Below are 22,610 nucleotides of genomic sequence, written 5' to 3'. Positions count from 1 at the left end.
AGAAGTGGCTGGAGCACTAGACTGGGACTCAGGAGACCTGGGTTCTATTCCTGGCTCTGCCACTGGTTTACCTGGTGACTCTTAGGCAAGTCACTTCCCTGCTCCGTGCCTCAGTTTCCCCATTGGTAGAATAGGGATGATGACACCGACCTCTTCACTGAAGAGTTTTGATAATCTACTGATGAAAAGGGCTGTAGGAGAGCCAGGTATTATTATTAGGACTTCAGTTTCTACCTCTAACAGAGATTCTTGTGTGACCATGGGCAAGTCCCTTGATCTCTGTGTATCCCCATTATACAATGGGGGTTATAAGCCATCATATTTTACAAGGAGGCTGGGAGCCTGAATTCACTAATGTTTGGGAACTCCTCCGATATTATATGATGGGGCCATGTAAGCACCTCGGTAGGAAAGGAACAGTGTCAATAATAACACTATACTTAGCACTTATATAACATTTTCTATTTGCATAGCTCTTTACAAACATTAAGCGTGCGATTTTCAAAAGCGCTCAGCGTTGGCTCAGCTCTGCTCCACTGACTTCAATGGGAGCTGAATTAGGCCAATGCCCTTTAAAAATCCCACCTGTACAATTCTCGCAGACCTGCTCCCCACCTCTAAGCAGGTGGGCACATATCAGTATATCCCCATTTTACAGAGGAAGCCACTGCAACATAGCAAGGTCAAGTGACTTGGCCAAAGGTCACACAGAGGGTCACTGGCAGAGCCAAGAAGAGGCCCCAGGAGTCCCTACTCCCCACTCTTGCAGTCAGTCCATCAGACCACACTGTCTTTCTCCACCATGTCCCATCTTTTACAGCTAGCATTAGCCCAGGGTGCTATCGTTAAGGTGATGTATAGAAGGGCTGAAGAGGCCCAATGATTATGGCTGACAAGTATCAACCTATGAATAATGGTTTTGCACAGAGACCTAATTGACAATGTAGACAGAGACAACGTAGATCAGACCAGGGGTCCATCTATCTCCGTAGCAATGAGCAGCCAGTATCATCCGCTTCAGAGGGAGAATCCCAGGATGGGATAGAAAGAGAAGCTAGGACAAACCGATCAAATTCTCTCCCAGGCTGCCAACTGCAAAGGAAGGAGGTAGCAGCACCTAGGGAAGATCATGTGCATGAAACCAAGCAGCACAGCCTTCCTGAGCCTCAGTCAGCTGGTAGGGCTGGAGGATGTGCAGCTGGGTGGAGTGGTGACCAGAGCGGGAATGGAAAGGAGATCCATTGTGCCACTCCTGCTTACCTGCCCCCTCGCAGCCCAGCTGTCTGTAAGTCAGATGAGGCAGCAACTTGGCCAAGCTACTGCCGATTGTCTGGCATGCGACCAGAGGAAGAAGAGGAGGGCTTTAGAGAGGGCTGAAGGCAGAACCCCTTGTGTAAAGAACGAAAAAAGCAAGATGTGTGCGCCCCATCCTGCTCAGCGCTTTATATCGTGCGTTCAAATGTGCGGCGCTCCCCGCCCGCGTCGGGATCCCACCTCACTTGTTAACCCCAGCCACAGCACCACTGCCACGCAGCCCTGGGCAGGACTTCAGGGGAGCCTTGTAAAGACAAAGGTCAGCGTCTGGGCGCTGGGGGATGTATGCACAGAGACTTCATTTGCCTTTCACAATGAGCCCAGTGCGGGATGGTGCCGGCTACATGCCAACCACGCAGACAGGGGCTGAGACAGGCCCGTCACGTTCCCCTTCGGGCTGCAGCAGGGAAATGTCAACAGCATTAGGCTAACAAGCCAGCAGCGAGGGCTCACGTGGCTGCGAAGTGGAAAGGTCTGTCAGCACTTGTTGAGAAATGGAAAATCCCACTGGTAAACAAGCCCTTCTGCCCCTTTTCTCCAGCAAGGAAATTGCTTCCCAGGCAGCCTGTTAGCTTCTTCACCTCCGCGTGACTCCACCAGAGACAGCTCCCGTGACTGGCAAGACTGGCACTGCATCCTGGCCCAGGCTGAGCCTTAGAGAAGTCGCAGCAAGAACCGTGGAGAACAACCCCCGTGCCGGCAACCTCCACCAAGGGCTCCTGGCACATTGGACCCATGGACAACTTGGCTCCCTTTGAAATACCTCTGCCCAGCTGACTGGATGCATTCCTGGGCTTCTAAATAATTGACTCTCTCCATAAAGAGATTCTGGGCTTTCCCCACCCCCTCTTTTTCCTGATTGTTTCTCTTTGCTTCCATCTGTCTCTCTTTAACCGCAGAACCCTTGCGGCCCTGCTGCTTTCAATCAACCTTCTGGCAGCTCGGGGGTTTCGAGAAGCTGCTGGGTATTAGGTTCACCATAGTCTGAGTAGGGGTGGGGGAGAGGAGAAAACACTGAATGCCACAGAGAACTGACAAATTCATCACAGGGATATTGTCTACATCCGACTACCTCTGGTTTCCCCTGGCCCCCACAGTACACACACTCATTTTTTCAACCCCATTGCCGTGGTCTGAAGCTGTTTCCCGGGACTCCATTCCAAAATTCCGATCTGGATTTAAAAAACCACAAAGGCTGTAGGTGGGTGGAGTGGGGTGGGAAGGAGGGTTGGATTTGGGATTTTGGTTTAGCCCATTATGGAGGGAGGATGCTGGGATGCGTACTTCCTCATTGTGTCTCTTCAGAGCTGGGATTTTGGTTCAGGCCTCTCTCCAATTGTCATGCTTAACAGTTGACATCATTCCATGGCAATTGATTGTGATGTTATGCAAGAGTTAATGATCCCAGGGCAGAACCCAGCAGAGAGAGAGGCAGGCATGAGGTGGGGGACAGGGTTGTCACTCAAGTGAACATACCAGAACTGGCTGAATAACATGGAAAGAAGTTTCCAAATATTTCTGTGAACAAACTCAGTGTGTTTGCTCTGCTCTTATCAAAGGGTCATGTCTGTTGCTCTGTGTGAGGGAGTGTCGGTTTATTTCTGAAATTTTTTAGGAATCCACATTTCTATATAAACAAACAGTTATTGGCCCAGAAATTCAGCCCAGAAAGCAGCATCGTCATTATTTGCTCTATGTCACAGCTGAATAAAAATGTCAGCAAGCAGAACCAATACTATCAACCTACTGTAATCCACTCCACTGTTTATTGAGGGTAACTACTGTGCATCTATCTACTGTATGTATTTCGGATGACCAACACCCTGCTATCTGAGCTGCTACCTGGTGTCTCAGGTGACCAAGCCCACACCATGAAGAGCTTAACAGTTAAACAACCCACTAGATTAAATTTGTTCACATAAACTATTCCAAAAAATTAAACACCTTCATAGAAAACTGGGTCAATCTGCAAACACTTCGCAGGCACAAGAAGGAGCTACATGCACAATAAATGTTATATGGAATGAATACTCCAGTCAGGTCTTAAAAATACCTTCCAAAAGGAAGGCATGTGACAGAAATTTGAGATGTTTCAACAAATTTGAGGCCACTTTGAACTTTCTAGTTGCCTCTAATATGTTTGGATGTTTAAGTCAATTGTCTTTGGCCACCCTTGTGTGTTGGCTTTCCATCCACATTCATGTGATTGCATTTACTGGCTTAAAAGTTAGCAAGGAAGGAATTTCAAGTCACATGCACCAGTTTTCACAAAAACCAAATACTAGATTTGCACTCCCAACGACTGGCATGCAAGTTGCTCCAGTCAGGGAGCAGTAACAATAGCAGGTGACCTTTCTGACCAATCACAAGTAGGCAAAACACCTCGCTTTCTGAATATTTATCATCAATCCCTATAAAAAATATTCAACAGTGCATTGGTTGAATAACAAGTATATTCCAGAAACTTGCCAACTGCCTATGGGAAAGGAGTTAAATTAATTAAATAAAGTAGTTCAAATTGCCATTGAGCTGCATTCCATGGCCATTTAGACCTTCAATGCAACAGTGGGGAAAGATGGCCCGAAACACAGTCCCCAGTCAAATGAGATGAAGCATTTGCTCCATGCGGAATAAGGTCTATGATACACAAACGAGCAGTTCTGATTCTGTCCAGTAGGGGGCAGTGATGTGCACAACCAGCTTGTTACAATAAATGGTGCCAGGGATCATTTTCTATTTGTTTCAGTGAGAAAGTTTCCCTTTACTGCTTCTCCCTCCATTCATTGCTGCTTTGTTGAGATCCCAACTTCCTACCCCTTCTTGTGCGCCTGATGCCTGATGACCACCTCCCTCCCCAACCTACAACTATTTAGCATTTGTGATTAACAGACTAGGACAGAGCACGTGCTTGTCTCTTTAAAACAGAGAGGGTGGCCCAAAATAAGAACAGCAAGCGCTCTCATTGGCCATCCCTTTTTTCTATCAGTTATGGCAGCTAATCAGAGTCATCGGTTGGGTTGACCAAACAGGCCTCCCAGTCAGCTGTTTTGATAACCCTAATATACACAAAACAGGGGTTTCCTTTATTCATCTGGGCTGGAGAGCTGAAATGGCAGAATTGAGTTTATATTAAACATGCATCCGGCATGCCTTTAAAGCAGTGATGGGATGAAGGGGAGTGTGGCAAGTGGTCTGACTCAGATTTCCTCAAAGTATCTTTAAAAACAGAGACCCGATGCTAAGGACCAATTCTCCTCATAGGTTTTGGAGTGAGAATTTAAACAGCAGAGTATCTGTGCTGGGCTGGAGCCATCATACCACTGGCTAATCCAATCCTGGGGACTCAACCACAGCAGCTTTTTTCGCAGGGAAGGTTTTATACTCATGCATATGGATGGGGTGTGTCCTGGGTGGAAACTAGCTAGGATCAGCTGGCTGGATAATTTCTGGGTTATTGTAACAGAAAATCCTTGCTTGCGCTCTTCAGCAGCACCAGTGTTGCTCTTTGATCCATCCCTCTCTGCCTGTGTCTCCTTCTGCAAACAAACCATAGCCCCCAGATTTGAAAAGCGGCCGTGTAAACAGCAAGCACAGACCATATATTTCTGTCCGTGCAAATAGGTGTTCGGGGACACAGATCCCCACTTAGATGCCACATAAATTTCTCCCTCATCTTTCCCCATTTAGGTGCAGAGTTTACAGTGGGTGCCATCTCCCCCACCCTGCTGTCTTCAGCAACCCCAGTATCTTCCCATCCTTCTGCCACCACTGCTAAGCAGCACATGTTGAGTGCGAAGGAAGCCCCCTTTGGAATCTGTGCTCCCAGTGGGCCAGGCTCACCCCACACCCTTTCCTTTCACTCTGTCCCTTGGTCGCCCCTGGCCCCACACCAGAACCTCTCTGTCCAGCAGGCTAAATGGCTGGATCCTCTGTGCTGCACACATAGTGTAACTGGCAGAGCAGACACGAGGAGATCATGGAACCGGTGTTTCCAAAGCAAATACAGTGTTAACTCCTGAGCGTCCCTCTTTGTTCCACACTGTAATTCAGATCCTCTGCTTTTTCTCTCTAAGGCATGAGAATTTGCCATCTGATACCTGCCTTATCTGCTCCTCTAGATTCTCCTCTCCCGATCTCTGTTCCAGGCTCTCCCCAAGGAGGAGAAAATCTTCCCCACTGCACTTAGATCTCTCTCCTGACACAATTGCTCCAGTGGGAAGTACAGCATGGACAACACACTGCATGAACCGTACACTCTTGGGTCAGGGCTGGGAAAGCAGCTTTAGTGCAGTTGTGTGGCTAGGACACAATGATCCCAGGCTGGTTGGGATATGGAGTGTCTGTGATTGACAGAGGAGATGAAAACAATGCCTCTAGAGCCATCTTGGGTGGCTTGTCTGCATTGCAGAGCAGGGAGCAGAAGCCAAACATCTGATAAGGGTGGGCTGGGACCTCAGGTTCCTTAGGACACATCTACCCTACAAGGGCTACAGTGGCACAGCTACAATGCTGCTGTAATGTAGCCGCTTCCTGCAGCCGCAGAAAGTTTTTTTTCCATTGATGTAGCAAATTCACCGCTACAGTGGGGATTAGGTCGAGCTAACTACAGGATGCAAAATTGTTCACAGCCCCAAGCGACGTGGCTAATCTCATTTTTTGACGTAGATCAGGCTGAAGAAAACTGCTTCTCTCTCTCGGGCTACCATCCCTACACTGAGTCACAACAAGGCTGAATCTTCCCCCCTCCGCACCACACAAACACACACACTCCCTTTCCCTGGGCCACAGAGTTCTCAGTCCACAGAGGGAGGAGGTTTCTGCACAACATAAGTCTCTGCTCATCACTATACACAGAATCTTTTTCCTAGGGATTCAGTTAGGGTTACAATCTTTACACTTCATTCTCTCATCACCTCTGCCAGAACAGGGACTAAGAACCTTGGTCCTCATGTCTCCATATTGTCCAGGTGCAGTGGCAAATCTACGCAGTGAGGAATGGGTTAAGCCTCTCTGGCTGCCCTGGAGTAGAACTGTCTCGATTTTATATCATTGGGACAATCTGGGTAGGGCAGCCTGGGTTCCTTTCCCTTGGAATGATCCAGATATGAACGCAGCCTGGGTTCTGCCCTCTGCGTGTTGGAGTCACGGATCTAGCTTCTGAAATTCAAGTAAAAAACCCCAGCTGACTGAAGGAAACTGGAACGCAGTGGAGCCCCCCACACCCCTCTCAGAAAAGAATTTGATTCACCTCTTCCCAGAAAAACAAAACAGTGTGTGCTCTTTTTCCATCTATCCATTTGGAAAGGGGGGTTAACACACACGCCCCTCTCCACCCACAACTTGAGATTGCAGCGACTTGTGGAGTGTGTCTCCTCACCCTCCACCCCCTCCCCAGGAAACTGCTACTAAGCACTTCTGAGATCTGATCTGAAACAGCAAATTTATGTTTAACACAGAGGAAGAGGAATTAACAAATGCCAGTGTCTGCTGAGAATAAAAATACAAAAGTTTTGGTTAACTGCCACCCAGTAAAAGTCAAGACTTTGTAGCAGAGGAAATCTTGCCCGCTCTCAGCCTCCACTCCTCCCTATATCCCTTCTACACTTCTTTTCTGACGCAGGGCAACTCCTGTTCTGTGCTTGTATTAAGGTGTGCAGCTTTCATTTAAATAGGCACCTTGGTTTTTGCATTTATAGCTGAGAAACCAGACATGCACATGTGTGTGTGTGTCAGAGAGCGCGAGAAAGAGTGGGTGTGTGAAAGGTAGTGGTCGGGGGGAAGGAGGGAGGAAGGGGTTCCCGAGTTATGCTTCCATGGAAACAAGTCTACAGCATTTGCAACGATCTCACACATGGATTTGTCTTTTTGCTTTGCAGACCTAAAGATATCCTCTTGCCTCCTCTCCCCAACAAGTTTTACTTTTGGAGAAAAAGAAAGAAAGAAAGAAAGAAAGAAAGAAAGAAAGAAAGAAAGAAACAACAGCTGAACTAGAAAAGAAAAGAAACGTTTTCTTTTCTTTTAAGTTTCACAGAAGTTGGAAAGTGAATGGTAATATTAGCCCACTGATAAAGGAGGTGGCTGACTCAGTTGTAACAATCAGTCCAGGTGACAACACTCTCCAGTAGAACATCTGTCCAGAGCTTACCTGTGTGCACCTGCCCCTCCTCCTGCCTCTCTGTTATTAATTCCCAGGAACGTTTCTCTCCGCCCCTCCTCCTCCTCTTCCTCACTGCAGTTCAGCTCTGACACGAGTGAGTCTCCCTCTAAGCTCTGTGTGTGTTTTTTTCCTGGTTCTGTTCCTCCAAGATTCTCTCGCAGAGGGTGGGTGGGAGCAAGGGAAGGAGGAGTGGGAAGGAGGGAAAAATGACAACAATAACGTCTTTATCTGGCAGCCAAGCTCCTCAGGATTTAATCCGCACACACGTCCTGCCTACCGACGGACTCGCGTTTAATAACATTTCCTTCTGCTGCGGAGGCAGTTGAGAACTGTGTTTTTAAACAAAGCTAATTACCAAATAGATGTTTTGGTTTTTTTTAGAAAGACCTCATCTCTCACCATGGCCCGCAGTCAGGAAAGCACTTAAACTAAGCACATGTTTAACTTACAGCACATGCACTGCGTTCAGTGGGAGCCAAGCACATAATCAAGGGTTATGAGGATGCTCTCCTGAATCGGGGCCCTTCAGTTTTCTCTCTGTGCCCTGCCAAAGGCAGCCAAGCAATTGCTGGGGTCTCGGTGCCGGCTCACACACAGCAGGGAAAAGTCCTCCAGATTGTACTGCCTCCCCAATTGTTATTATTTAGCTTAAATCCTCTTGGTATTTAATAAAAAGAACCAAGGGGAAAGGAGGGACTTATAGTGCTTTTTATCTGTAAAGGCAACGGCAGCAGGCAGAGTTTGCACATAGCAACTTAACCTTCCGCCACCATTACCCTGGAGGGGACCCTGTCCATAGACGGTGACAGCCACCCCGGGGGTCCCAGCCCATAGATCAGACGGCCCCCCCACGTGGACCCGGTCCCCAGTGCAGGGGACAGTTCTGAAGGGCATGTAATTGATAGACTGCAACAGTCCCATCGGGGAACCAAACACTAGTATAGACCAGACAGCCCCCCATGGGGACCCAGCCCATAAACTGATATAGCCCCTGCCATGGGGATCCAGCCCTCAGATTGTTACAGCCTCCCCGGGGGACCCAGCCCATAGCTCAGTTCAATCCTACAGGAGGAAGCAGTGCAGAAAGAAGGGGGCCAGTAGGCTGTAGCAGGAGGGCACTGGACTGAGAGTCAGGAGACCTTGTCTCTATTCCCGTCTCTCGCCAGCCCCTTTGCCTCTCTGCACCTCACCTTCTCCATCTGCACAATGGGGCTAATGATGCTGCCGCTCCTTCCTAGGGTGCTTGGAGAGCTAGAGATGGAAAGAACTAAGTGTTCCCAAGAAAGGGGTCCTAATCAACAGAGCATGGCAGTCCCAAGAGGGAGCTGGCTGATAGGGAGTGGAACCTAACCATGCTATGAGTCAGCAGTGTGCCCTTGTTGCCAAGAAGGCTAATGGCATTTTGAGCTGTATAAGTAGGGGCATTGCCAGCAGATCGAGGGACGTGATCATTCCCCTCTATTCGGCATCGGTGAGGCCTCATCTGGAGTGTCCGGTTTTGGGCCCCACACTACAAGAAGGATGTGGAAAAATTGTAAAGAGTCCAGCAGAGGGCAATGAAAATGATTAGGGGGCTGGAGCACATGACTTATGAGGAGAGGCTGAGGGAACTGGGATTGTTTAGTCTGCAGAAGAGAAGAATGAGGGGGGATTTGATAGCTGCTTTCAACTACCTGAAAGGGGGTTCCAAAGAGGATGGATCTAGACTGTTCTCAGTGGCACCAGGTGTCAGAACAAGGAGCAATGGTCTCAAGTTGCAGTGGGGGAGGTTTAGGTTGGATATTAGGGAAACCTTTTTCACTAGGAGGGTGGTGAAGCACTGGAATGGGTTACCTAGGGAGGTGGTAGAATCTCCTTCCTTAGAGGTTTTTAAAGTCAGGCCCATCGGGCCATTCATCCACATCATTTAGGGATCCACATAATAACGTTTATTCTTGCATGTATTTACTAGTTTGAGTCACAGCTTGCCAAGGTTATATCATCATGAATCATAGAATCATAGACTATCAGGGTTGGAAGGGACCTCAGGAGGTCATCTAGTCCAACCCCCTGCTCAAAGAGGACCAACACCAACTAAATCATCCCAGCCAGGGCTTTATCAAGCCGGGCCTTAAAAACCTCTAAGGAAGGAGAGTCCACCACCTCCCTAGGTAACTCATTCCAGTGCTTCACCACCCTCCTAGTGAAATAGTGTTTCCTAATATCCAACCTAGACCTGTAACTTGAGGTATCCAACTGTAACTTGAGACCATTGCTCCTTGTTCTGTCATCTGCAACCGCTGAGAACAGCTGAGCTCCATCCTCTTTGGAACCCCCTTTCAGGTAGTTGAAGGCTGCTATCAAATCCCCCCTCACTCTTCACTTCTGCAAACTAAATAAGCCCAGTTCCCTCAGCCTCTCCTCATGTTGGTTTTTTCTCACCATTTTGAAAGAGGATCAGGGTGGACATTGCCAGATGGACAAAGACAAAAACAATAGGGAAAGAAAATATTATTTTATGCCATGGAGCTTTATATTGAGCACTTCAAAAATGTAAAAGCTCCAAAAAGCAGCCAGGCTGAATCCCTTGCTAAATTCCTCATTGAAGGTCACTTCTGTTTGGAAGCAAAATAGGACAATCTAATGCAATACTATTGTTTGGAAGTACTCCAGGAGCCCCTATGGACCCCATCCAAGATCAGGGCCACATTGTGCTGGGCGCTGAGCTAACATATAGTAAGAAACAGTCCCTGCCCTGAAGCACTGACAGTCTAAACAGACAAGAGGTAAAGGGTGGGTGGGGAAACTGAAGCACAGAGAGGAGAAGTGACTTGCCCAAGGCCAGAGCCAGAGCGGGGAATAGAACCCAGGTCTCATGAGTCCAGTGTCCTAACATTCTCTCATTTAAAATACTACTAACCTCATCACTTGAAAACAGCTGACCTGATTGCTTTGACAATCTTACAGGCACAAATTTTGCTCTTGACCAGAGACTCAGTCTGGATAGTACGTGTGCCTTTCGTTATGGAGGGACGAGGTGATCGCTCTTGCCAAGGTGAAAGGCATGAAGGAAATCAGCTGTTGTGAATCCGCGCGTATGAGTCAGTGGAAGGGAGGGTGGTTCTTTGAGGATCCTCAACTCAGAGGCTTGCTGCAAAGATTCCCAGTGGTTGCCATTGCTTTTCCGTCATTGTGTTTTTCATGCGACTCATTTCATCCTTAAGAGTTGGATGGAAAAAAAGATAAAGGGGCAGGGGTGGGAGAGGGGGTGGAACGAAAAGATGAAAAGTCAGCAAGGTGTGTGTGTGGGGGGGAATCAGCATCTGTCCTTCGTTCAATAAAGTTTGCAGAGCAAATTGCCTTCTTTACAATGTAAACAGCTCCTCAATAACCTGAGCTGGAGAACATAGGCTGGCTGGTGGTGCTGGGGAGAGAGTCCAGCTCCCTGTTGTAACAGCAGCTTTCTCTCTTTCTATTGCACTCACATGCCGTGCACAACTCTAGCTCTCCCACCTCCCTTCGGCAACCCGAATGAGCTCTGTAGCACATCCTCAGTGCAGATGGCGGGCATCCCTGGGGGTCTGTCAGTGCACTGCAGCTGGATGTAATTTGGGGGCTGCCGACTCTGCTGTTCATCCCAGCGCTAATTCCAAGCAGCAACACATCCCCTCTTTGAGCCCCTTTCTAATGGGTTCCAGGACAGGCCACTTCCTCATTAGGAGCCACATGGGAGACCCTTACATTAGTTAGTCCTAGCCAGTCCACCAGTCACTCCCAGTCTTATCCTTAGCGCAGCCCATCCCACTCCACCCCATTCTGGTCTATAGTTATCGGATCCTTTAGCTTAGCTCAGCCAGCCCCCTTCAATTCATTCTAGCCCAGCTGACCCAACCCTCGTTAGCCTAGCCCCGCTCAGGCCAGCTCATAGCCTACCTTAGCCCAGGCCACTTTACTCTAGCTCCCAGTGAAGGCTCAATTTGGTGCCCTCATTCCACCTTCCCCTTTCCTTGAAGCTCCACTTGGTGGGTTATGTCACCTCTACGCACCGTGAACCAGATGTTCTCAAATCTGAACCGTCCCCTGTGCCAGTCCAGTGGTCGTGCCTTGGCAATCATGCTTTGGCCTAGAGAGGAGTCCTGCCTCCGGTAGCCACACAGAATACGTGCGCACACACACACGTCTATTTCAGTATAAATCAGGCAGCTCGAGTCACATAGCCCTGTCATTCAACTCTCTAATCTACAATGCACAGGGGATGTTGCTTCTAGTGAATGCGAAAAGAGCCAAGCGCCATGCAGAACGATGCAGGCTGAAAGCACAACATTGTTACGATGGTCCTGGCTCACTCAGTGATGCGACAGGGCGATCCCTGAGCATGTCTACACTGCAGCTGGGAGCGAGGCCTCCCAGTCCAGACAGAGAGAGATGCACTGGCGGGGCTCAGACTAGCAGGCTAAAAACAGCTGTGGTGTGGAGGGTGTGACTCCAGCAGAGACCTGGGCGAGGCGCGTGAGCTCAGACCTAGGGGTCTGGTGGGCTTGAGCACCTGAGCTGCGACATCCAAACTGCTATTTTGTGGGCCCTAGTGCAAGTCTGTCTGGGCTGGGTGGGTCGGAGCGACCCTGCAGCGTAGTCATGGCCTGTGAGACTCCTGGGCTGCGCAGGAAGCGTTGCTGGTAGTTCAGGAGTTACCGGTTCCCCTCTGGGTCAGTGAACCCATCACTGAGGCGCTGTTCTGCTGCATCAGTAGGGGAGTTAGCTGAACTCCAAACTGGAGAATTCCATTCTGGCTCCCGAAATTCCCCCTCCACTTCCCAGCTGGGAGCACAATTCTTTTTCTCCTCCTAGCCCCAAACTGTTGTACCTGCTAAACAGCTGCCTCATTTGGGCCCAGAGGTGGCTGCATTTCCATGGTGGGTGAAGTGATCCCCATTTATAGCATGTTCTGCAAGGATCCTGTGCACAAAATCAAAGTGCAAAGCTTGGCAACGCGCAGCTCTCTGTTTGGGAGGGAAGATGAACAGTGGAAAAAATATGTTGCTTCATAATAAAAGGATTCCACTGTAATAATTCATAGCACAGAAATGCAGCATGATTTATTTCCTTCCATCTGTTAATCCCCTGGATACTTCACACAGCCTTCTAGAAGCAGAGTGGGGAAGGGAGGGGCTTCCTAGACATGCTCATTTGCATGCTGCTTCCCAGAATGCTTTACACAGCTCACATGGAGTTACCCACCGATGGGGGTTCTCCTGATGTTGGCCAGGAATGTCCCATGTCCAAATATCACGGTATGTAGGAGCATCCCAAAATATCTGCAAAGCCACCATGCCACACCACAAGCTCCTCCGCTGGCCACATTTTTCGAACTGGAGGGCATCAGAAAGCAAAGAAACCTCGAGACTGAGGTTTCTAAAAAATGCAGAGAGGCTTTGGACACCTCAGTCACATGCTCAGATCCCTTTGCTACTGTCAGTCCATGTGCTTGCTGCTTAACTCTGTGTCCTTAGGACTGGAAAAATCTTTAAAGCGGTTTGGCGGGTTGGGTGAAGGAATGGCTGGGTACAGCTCTATGGCTAGGGATATACAGGAGCTCACACTAGATTATTCTAATAGTCCCTTCTGGCTGTAAAATCAATGGTTCTATGACATTATAATACCCAGCCAGTCTCCTCTAAGTAAAACCTATGACACCTTTATTGGAGACTTCCTAGAGAGCTTAGATGACTTACCCTGTGCACCCCATTACTCTACCTCCCTATTAGCAGAATCTTCTCTCTTCTTCCAGCCAGACTCTTTCCTGACATCATTAAAAACATGGGGGGCTTTGTAACGGGTGCGCTTCAGTTCTGGGTGGGGTGTGGGCTCCAAAATGTCCAAACGCGCGGGAAAATCCTCGCAGAATCACCTCGGCGTTCGGAGGCCTCCTGCGCGTTCCATAGACACGACGTTTTGTCCGCTTAGTGAATTGGCCTGGAGAAGGGACACTTTTGTGTTGCTTTTGCTTTGTTTATCCTGGCAATGGATTCCATCGTCTTAAAAGACCCAGCCAAGGAGAGAATGACAGAGGAGGAGGAGGAGGAGGAGAGAGCTTAGTTTGCTACAGCCATTCCCATCCCAAAACACTCGTCCCACCTTCCCAGACTTGGCTAGTCCACTCCATCCATCATCATGCACCTCACTCTGGACAATCAGGCCTTGGCAAGCTCGTTGTCTATGCTTGGACCAGGATGCTCCATTTCACCAGTGCTTTAAAGGACAGGGACGGGGGGGAGGAACTGGAAAGAGAATTCCACTCGCTCTCCTTGCCCCAGCCAGGTCCTTAAAGTAATAAAAGAAAAAAAAAAAGAAAAACATGTTTTGAAATGTTCTCTGGGATGGTTTGGTCATTAAATCCGTGGACAAACATTCCGCAAAGAACAGGCTATGAGAATAAGGGGAATAAATGCACCTTCTCTAGCATCAGGGAAATTAAGCAATGGAAAACTCTGTGCTAGTTACTCAAGGCTTATAAAGCTCCACCTCAGTATACAGCTCTCACTCATTCTCCCCCTCCTGTTGGGTTATTACCTGCTGGAGCTTTCATATTTGGCAGTCCTAGAACAGGAGAGGAAAACCAGATGGGGTGGAGGAATTTAACAAACAAGTAATGCTGCCTGTTTCCCGAAGGAGCTGTAAATTGCCTTCCACTCAGGCCCCGATATTGAGGGATACGTAACAGAAAGATGAAGAGCCAGCAGTGCCTGGGGCCAGACCCACAGCCAGTGTAAATCCGCGCAAGCTGCGTGGGCCTCTATGGTGCTACACCAGTTTACACCAGCTGGGGATCTGGCCCTGCAATCACTTTGTAAAGAGAGGTTTTACAGGAAGCGAGCCAAGAAAAATCCACGTGGGAAGATGCAGGCTCATTATTATGAGTACTGTGGTAGCATCTTGAGACCCTAACCCTATTGTGCTAAGTGTTTGCCATAAACATGGTGAGAGACACTCCCTGCCCAGAAGATCTCACAGTCTGGACAGACAAAGGAAGGACTGGAAGCCCATTTTACAGATGGGGAACTGAGGCACAAAGAGTTCAAGTAAGTTGCCCACCTTCACACAAGGAGTCTGTAGCAAGGTCAACATTTGAACCCAGATCTCCTGAGTCCCACTCCAGTGCCTTAACCTCAAGACTAACCTACTTTTTTCATTAAAAGGGAAAAAATTGGAGTGAATTGTTAGTGCTGGACTGACAGCACTTGTATTCCAGCCCTGAAGTCTTGTATGTATCCATAGAATAGACATCTCTGAGTGGGAGGGATCCCTTCTTGGGGGGAGGGAATAGTTCAAACTCTGTAGCCAATCTAGTCCTTGTGCTCTCTCCTGGGGATGGGGCCAAATCCGCAACAATTATTAGCGCAGTTTCCCAACATGAAAACCAGCCCCTAGAAACTGGTCTGAGACCCATCAAACTCATTCCATCGAGAGACCAAACGGCCACAAGGAGCTTTGATCACTGCCAAAAGGAGCCAGATGGAAAGGGGTGATACTGGAAAGGGGTGAAAATCTCAGTGATCAGACACCCATCCAGCCCCCAGGGCATCTGAATTCCCAGCATGTGGTGACCAAACTTCCCTCTCTCTCTTACATGTCTTTTATGTTATTAAACACTGTGAAAGAACGAAGAAAGAACGAAGGAACGAAAGACGGGCTATTTGTGAGCTGAAGTTCATGGCACTGCAGAGACTTTCTGGGAGGTTTGAGTGACGAGGGAGAATCCCACTAGCTCTGTGCTGTGGCGGCTGCTGACCCCGATTGGCATTCCCTCCCCATCCCCTCTCTGTGCAACCCCCTCCTCCCCATTCCTCCTTCCTCTCCCTGCTCCTTTCTTCTGACTATTCTTCTGATCGCTTTAAGTACAGGGAGGGGACATGAAATTCATTAGACTTCACATTTCTCGGGGATTAAATCATCCAAATTGTTTCTCTGGAGCAGAAACCTTTATAAAAGTCCAAACCCCTTTTCTGCGGGGCTGCGCAGCCGCTCATTAGATCTTGGCAGGCTGGGCACCCTCCCGGGGCCAAGGACTCTGCTGAATATATCAGCTCGCGGTTATTTATTTGGCACGCTGAGTAATATCACAGAGCCCAGTGAAATGCCAAGCATTAGTGATACACCGGTGGCCTGAATATTTAGGAGATTACCCAGGCAGAGAGGGACTCCTGCTGCCAGGACCACCCCTCTCTTGAGGTGATCAGCGCCGGCCAGTACCAGCCTCTTTGGCATTGCCAGGTCACTCCTTTGCTGTGCGGGACTGGCCTGTCCCAGAGCAAGCAGGGGTGGAATCAGGAGCTCCTGGTTGCACTCAGCCCTGGATGGAAGAGAGGGTTCAGGCTCCGTGTTTAGACTGCCTGTGCTGTCAGATATTTTAGGCATGTCAGTTTCAGCTGGGTTAGTGCCTGTGACTGGGGGAAAGGAGGAGTGAGTGCTACATTCAGAGATCCAGACGTCCTGACTCCTTTCCATCTGTTCCTGCTCCTCCCTCTCTCCTAGTGCTTCCTTTGGTCCATTCCCACCCATCCCTGTCTTGTCTCCCCCATCATCTCCCTTCCTTCCTGCCCACCCTCCTTCTGCCTATCCTGCCCCCAACCATCACCTACAGAGGAGACACTCGGCTTTCAACAAAAATGATTAGGGGTATGGAACGGCTTTCGTATGAGGACAGATTAATAAGACTGGGACTTTTCAGCTTGGAAAAGAGATGACTAAAGGGGGATATGATTGAGGTCTATAAAATCATGACTGGTATGGAGAAAGTGAATAAGGAAGTGTTATTTACTCCTTCTCATAACACAAGAACTAGGGGTCACCAAATGAAATCAATAGGCAGTAGATTTAAAACAAACAAAAGGAAGTATTTTTTCACACAACACACCGCCAACCTGTGGAACTCCTTGCCAGAGGATGTTGTGAAGGACAAGACTATAACAGGGTTCCAAAAAGAACTAGATAAGTTCATGGAGGACAGGTCCATCAATGGCTATTAGCCAGGATGGGCAGGGATGGTGTCCCTAGCCTCTGTTTGCCAGAAGCTGGGAATGGGTGACAGGGGATGGATCACTTGGTGATTACCTGTTCTGTTCATTCCCTCTGGGGCACCTGGCACTGTCCACTGTCAGAAGACAGGATACTGGACTAACTGGACCTTTGGTCTGACCCAGTTCTTATGTACCCTGTCTGACCTCCCATCCCATTTGGGTACGCCAGCCAGTCCTATCCTCAGCACACCCACTCCAGGGCTCTGACTTTGCAGCCAAGACGTGCGGGTAGTAGAGTGAATGCTATGGAAGGTGCACAGATACCAGGGCAATCAGAGAGAGAAAGAGATGAGAGATGTGGATGGGGATAGATAGATAGATCGATAGAGAGATAGCCCTTCCCTAGAGACTTTGCAAACACTAATGAATTAAGCCTCACCCCATCTCTGGGAAGTGGGCACTATTGTCCCCTCTCAGTTCAATGCCAATATCAGAGCACAAACCCAACAGCCAGCGAGAAACATGCTGTCTAGCCAGGTGCACAGGAGGAGTGAAGGGACTGGACTCAATCACTTCCTGAGGTCCCTTCCAGCCCTGCATTCTCAGAGAGACACTGCCTGCTGCTGCTGCTGCTCGGCATTGCTCCTCACTGTGCTGCTGGGAAGTAGGTCCTCATCTCGCCACTCCCTGGCAGGGCGACCCCAGGAGCTCCGTAATGGCCTGGTTAATATAACATGCCTGGTTAATATAATATGGCCTGGTTAATATGCATGCACCAGCAGTGGTCTGACTGACCAAACGTGAATTACACAAGGCCCTTTATTTACCTCTTGAAAAGCTTCCAGTCCATTAAGGCTCTCACTAGCACTTGGTTTTTCCCAGACTCTCCTGCCTGCAAACAGTCTCCTTGGGGAGCACCGGGTGGCTTCCACCCTCCCCGCAAAAACAATCCTCTATTATTGCATGCACCATGGCACTCCGCTGGAGTGTGTTATCGTCAGTGCAAAACTAAAATCTCTGTCTTAGTGCAATATTAGAGTTAAGCTTTTTAAACAAGCTAATGCAAAGTGATTCCAAGTTCTGGCTCCCACAGGGACTATCACAAGGCTCATGTTTGGTATTACTTTATAGGGAGTAAATATTTATGCCCCGGTCTAATAATAATTTTTTGTTCTTATGCCTCAATTTTAATCCATGGATCACCAAGCTCTTTGCTGAAGGAGAGTAAGCATCATTATCCCCATTTGATTGATAGGGAAACCGAGGTACATAGATGAGACTCGTGACTCCCAGGGCAGTTCAGTGGAAGAATTAGAACCCAGGTGTCCTGAATCCCTCTGTACTTGGCCCCAGGCCCAAATTCTGCCTGTGAGAACAACTGCGAGACTGAAATGTCTGGAGCACTCAAGTGCGAGTGATAGCTTTGCTCTGCTCCACGTCCCCACGCTTCCGAAAGCAAAGGCTCTCCCCGACTCTAGTTCTTTGGCCTCCCCCTGAACCACTTGGTATCTTCCCAGGGTTTAGCAGCACATTCTATAAATCAAGCTGAGGGTAAAGCTTATCGGAAGTTATTACGGGTGGAATTTTCATGTCCTGCCATCATTTAGATTCTTGCACAAAAAGCCAAAGGTTTCCTTCTCTAACACACAGATGGGAGCAACGATTCTGCTGGACAGATGCCAGCCTCATCCCACCACCACATGGATGGAAACCAGCTGAAAGGGACAGTGGAGCCAGCTTCAGCCGGTGACATAACATGGGCCCCTGCTAAAGAGGAAGGGTCTAGGAGTGACCCAGTGACTCCAGCTTCCTGCAGACCATACTTTATGGATGGGGATGGGCAAACCCAGGGTGGGTTTGGTTCTGCAGAACCCACATCGCTCACACTTTTGTATTGCACAAGCCAAAGCCAGGAAACAAGTCCCATTTTAGTCTATCCACCTGCCCCAAAGTCGAGGGAGGTGTAGATCAGTGGTTCCAGTTTTGGCCCATCTCTGCCCATGGAGCCGGATACTCTTTCATACAACACATACTAAAAGCCTGCTCCCTTTCCTTGGGTGGACTAGGGATGTGATGGGGCAGAACCTGGCTAAGATCCAAGAGTCCTGGCGCCCAGCTCCTCACTCTAACCACTAGCCAAACTCCTGCCCTTTCCATCCAAGGGTGCAGCAAGTCCAGGAGCAGTTCAGCAGCTTATGAATGTGGCTCCGGGCTCCAAACACGGACACCTGTAGGTGAGTGCTGGTGAATCCCCTTTGCAGCGTGTGGAGAGACAGGCCCCACATGGTGCTCTCACACAGGGCTGGTACCAAGCACTCCTCACACTGCAGGCGGCTCTCGGAGCGAATGAGCTTGGAGGCGTTCCGAGACACACACGCCCATGAGCTCACTTCCCCCACTATCTCACAGACACCGGCCTTGCCTCCTGCGATGTGTCTGCGAGCGCCTGTAGGACAACACAGCACCGCACCGCACCACACCACACCACACCGCAATCACCCCAGCAGCTCCCCCGGTGCCAGCTCTTAGCCCAGCGTGCTTCGCCCCCAGCCTTTGCAAACCGTCCCCTCACAATGAGGACCAATCCAGGAGCTGCTGCTGAGTTCTGAGCTCATGCCCAGGGAGCAGAGCCAGCCCGCAGAGGGCATGTGTGTTGGTTTTTGCCCGGAACAGAAGCTTTCTCACGCTGAGGTATATTTTCCACCATCATGATTACGGCTGCTTGGCTGGCATGCTTCCTGTACAGCACACTGTCCGTTTGACTAAGCTGTCGCCGTGGGACGGGTAAACATGGAACAAAATGTAGCAAAAAAATAAACTAAAATAATAGTAATAAGACAACCTTCAGCTCCGAGCCTCCTGTCAGGCATCTGGCATCAATCACACACAGCGCGGAGCCTGCTACGCCTGTTAAAGCCACCTCGGGAATCCCAGAATTCCCTGAGCCAGTCAGCAGCCAAGCTTGCTTCCCAGGTTCAGGGGTGGGGTGGGGGGCTTGCTCTTCTGCCTTCACCATGGGGTGCTGTATCCTGCTGGCTTGGCTTAGCACGGCTCCCCCACAGTGCATGGCTCCCACTCCTGTTTCAATCCCCTTTCACCCACTGCCCTGGGTTGTTCCCACTCTAGTGCCTCCTTTCTCGTGACATGGGCACTAACTACCGGGGGCGGGGGGTGGTGGTGTCTCCTCACAAAGCATGGTATGGGAGGCTATGGAGACGGTGGGTGAAGCATGGTGTTTTGCCAGGAAGGATAGTCTCTTATGCTGCCTTGCCAGCAGCCAAGACCAGCTCCCTCTCAGGCAGGGAAAGCTTGTGCACCAGCACTTCAGAGACGCCCCAGAACTTTGCAAAGCCAAGAGAGCGGAAGAGGATGTGAAACATCACAGTGCTGACGTGCAGAGACAGGCCCTCCATCCAAACGTAACCAGGCTGAGCTGACCCCTCTCTGCTAACCCTCCCCCAGGGTCCGGATCTTGTGCCCCACTAATAACCCCACAGGAAGCTGTGCAGAAAACCACTGCAGCCAGGGCTTGGGCCTGTATATCTCGAGGGGCTCCTGCATTGGCCATCTGTGTCTGTGTGACCATGCGTGTGAGGGCTGGGGACAATGCCTGACTTTAATTAGCTTTCCATTTCCCAGAGCCAATATCAACACCAGACAGGCCCCAGGTCATGTGATCCCATCTTACCCTGGAACAACAGCCAGCAGCGAAGCTCCCAAATATCCCTTATCAACAGGGACTGTTTCCTTAACACCAATGAATTCCTTTGCCCTCTCGGGAAGAGGCCTGTCTGCATGCCTCCAACACGGAGCCCATCTCTTGTCCCACACGAGCAGGGGACTATCTCTGTAACTCTCTGCCCATCATCCCCTCCCTGCCCCACACTGGGAGGGCTCAGGGCTGTCTCTGTCCCTGCCCACCCCATCCCCTCTCTGCCCCTCACTGCATGCTTTGCAGATCGATTAGCAGCAGCTGTGCTCCTCTGACAGACACATTCTTCAGACACTCTTTGCTAGCCAGCCAACAGAGTTTATTTTGTCTTCGATGAAAGGGCGAGAGAGGAGAGATCCCCCACCCTTCTCCAGCCCCCATGGTTTTCATTCATAAACAGAATGTGTTAGGCTATATCCCTGGCACGAATGCTAACTATAATCCTCCATAACAGGCTCGGTACCTTGCCAGACACGTGCATATCAGATTGCGTTGGCTACACAGGACAGCTGGTACCACTCGCTGGAAATTCTTCCAACGGCCACGACAGCAATTTCTGCAACAGATGGGAAGGGATGGCAAATTCTTGGTGTCCCTTCAGTGGTATGAACAGCTGCCAGTGTTGGTTATGCAAGAACAAGGGGACATTCAACGAACATTCAAACGGCAGCAAATTGGAAAGCTATCCAAGGAAATACTTTTTAACCCAATGACCAATTAGCCAGTGGGACTCAGCGCCTTATGACGCCAATGAGGCCAAGAACCTAGCCGGATTGTTTGTTTAAAAGGCTTGGAGATTTGCATAGATAATGAGGTCATTCCAAATTACAATAGGAAGGATGAACAAATACCCCCCTTTCCCCGAAGGAGTATGAAAAGTCAAGAAAGTCTCATGTTTTAGGGATTTGTGATGCAGAAACCTGACCACTGGGAAGTGGACTGAGACCCACCCAACTTGTTTCGTGCAGGCTAAGGAGTGGCTGCTGGTTATGGCTCAGACTCCCACTGAACTGGAGACAAAAGTCTCTTGTATCCCAGAGCTGGGGGGACTCTAAGGATGCTCAGACACCACCCAGCAAAATCCTGCCCCCTTTGAGGTGGCTGGGATTTTGCCATTCATAGATTCCCAGGACAGAAGAGGCTACTGTGATCATCCTGCCTAACACAAGCCATAGAATGACCCTAGGGCAGATTGCTTAGAAAAAACATCCCGTCTTGATTTTAAAACTGCCAGATGAGGACAATCCACCATGACCTTTAATAAATTGTCCCAGTGGTTAATTACCCTGGCTGTTAAACATGTTACTTCAGTGGGACCAGGATTTCACCCATCCTGATCATCTAGTCCGACTACCTCCCTGCCACAGGCCAACAATCCACAGGTAGCAGGAGGAACCCTTAGATAATGGGGTAAACTCCTGCAGCATCTATTCAGGGCAAGCTATTAGACCATCCAACCCATCAGAGGTGGGCAGGTGTCATGTTACTTCCCCATACACAGACCCTTGCTCTGCCGGTCATTTAGAGACGTGTCACAAACCAACTGATTCCATCCCCATGCCTGCCACTTAGTTTGGGCTTCCCTTCCACACTAGTCCTTCCAGCCTGGCCATGGTTTTGGCCTAGGCCTTTCTCCTCCATCCTCTTGCCTAGTATTTTTCCTCTCTGCAAGAAGGAGCCAGGCAGCTGTTTTCCTTGCATGGCGTCAGCTGCTTTTGGAATCCAACAGCCCTTCCTTTAGTTTTCCCCTCTGCTAGACGTTAACGTCCCATGTGGCCTCACTGCCAAAGGCAGGAGGAACTGACAGCACATGCATTTGGCATGTCACTCAAGTCTGCACCAGCATATTTTCTGTGGCTCCGAAGGAATGCTACAGCCCAGGGAGACCGGGGTTTGGTAACAGGAGAAGGAAACGTTTGACTCCAGGTTACCAGTTCAAATCGAGCCCAGTTCAGTGCGGGCCAGAATCTCTTACTCCTAGGAAGGCTGTTTGGTGGCCTTTGAGAAATTAATCAGGATGCTCAGGCCATGTACTAATAGACCATGCCACAAAACGATCTTCATTCCTGGCCACCCCGCTGGCAATCTCAGCAAGGACTCAATGGGCCCTTAACTGCCCTTGTTGTGTGGTCCCTCTGTGTCCAGAAACCTGCATGATTAGCTGGATAAGCAGTGGGCTTAGGTCTCCAGCATAAGTAAAGTTTAGTACCTTCACCGGAACTAAATCCTCATAATAAAGTTCTTGTCTGTCTAGTTTCCCATTGAAAAAGATGAACATGTCTGGATATGCCAAGCACTAGTCCAAAGCTCTTGGCCTATAGACATCAAAGGGACATGTGAGTTTTCAAACTATAGGCCCCGTGGTGTGACTCACGTTATGCAAATTTCTTACCTGGAAAATTGTTTGTTTGTTTGTTTCACACTAGATATC

At 49.4% G+C, this 22,610-nt stretch overlaps 1 protein-coding gene across 2 annotated transcripts in view; it reads right to left on the bottom strand.

The window, feature by feature from the left end:
* Positions 1 to 22,610, bottom strand: part of LOC123369672 (proline and arginine rich end leucine rich repeat protein) — a 51,140-nt gene that overhangs the window by 13,204 nt on the left and 15,326 nt on the right. Inside the window, exon 1 of one of the 2 annotated variants that reach the window (XM_045015535.1) lies at positions 7,460 to 7,625. The exons of the other annotated variant lie outside the window; for it this stretch is intronic. The gene's annotated coding sequence lies outside the window, so the exon portion shown is untranslated. Of the gene's footprint in view, positions 1 to 7,459; positions 7,626 to 22,610 lie in introns of those variants that run through there. 2 annotated transcript variants of the gene reach the window in all.

The sequence above is a fragment of the Mauremys mutica genome, chromosome 4, assembly GCF_020497125.1.
Source record: "Mauremys mutica isolate MM-2020 ecotype Southern chromosome 4, ASM2049712v1, whole genome shotgun sequence".
Taxonomy (NCBI): domain Eukaryota; kingdom Metazoa; phylum Chordata; order Testudines; family Geoemydidae; genus Mauremys; species Mauremys mutica.
This window is presented reverse-complemented; position numbering and strand designations above follow the sequence as displayed.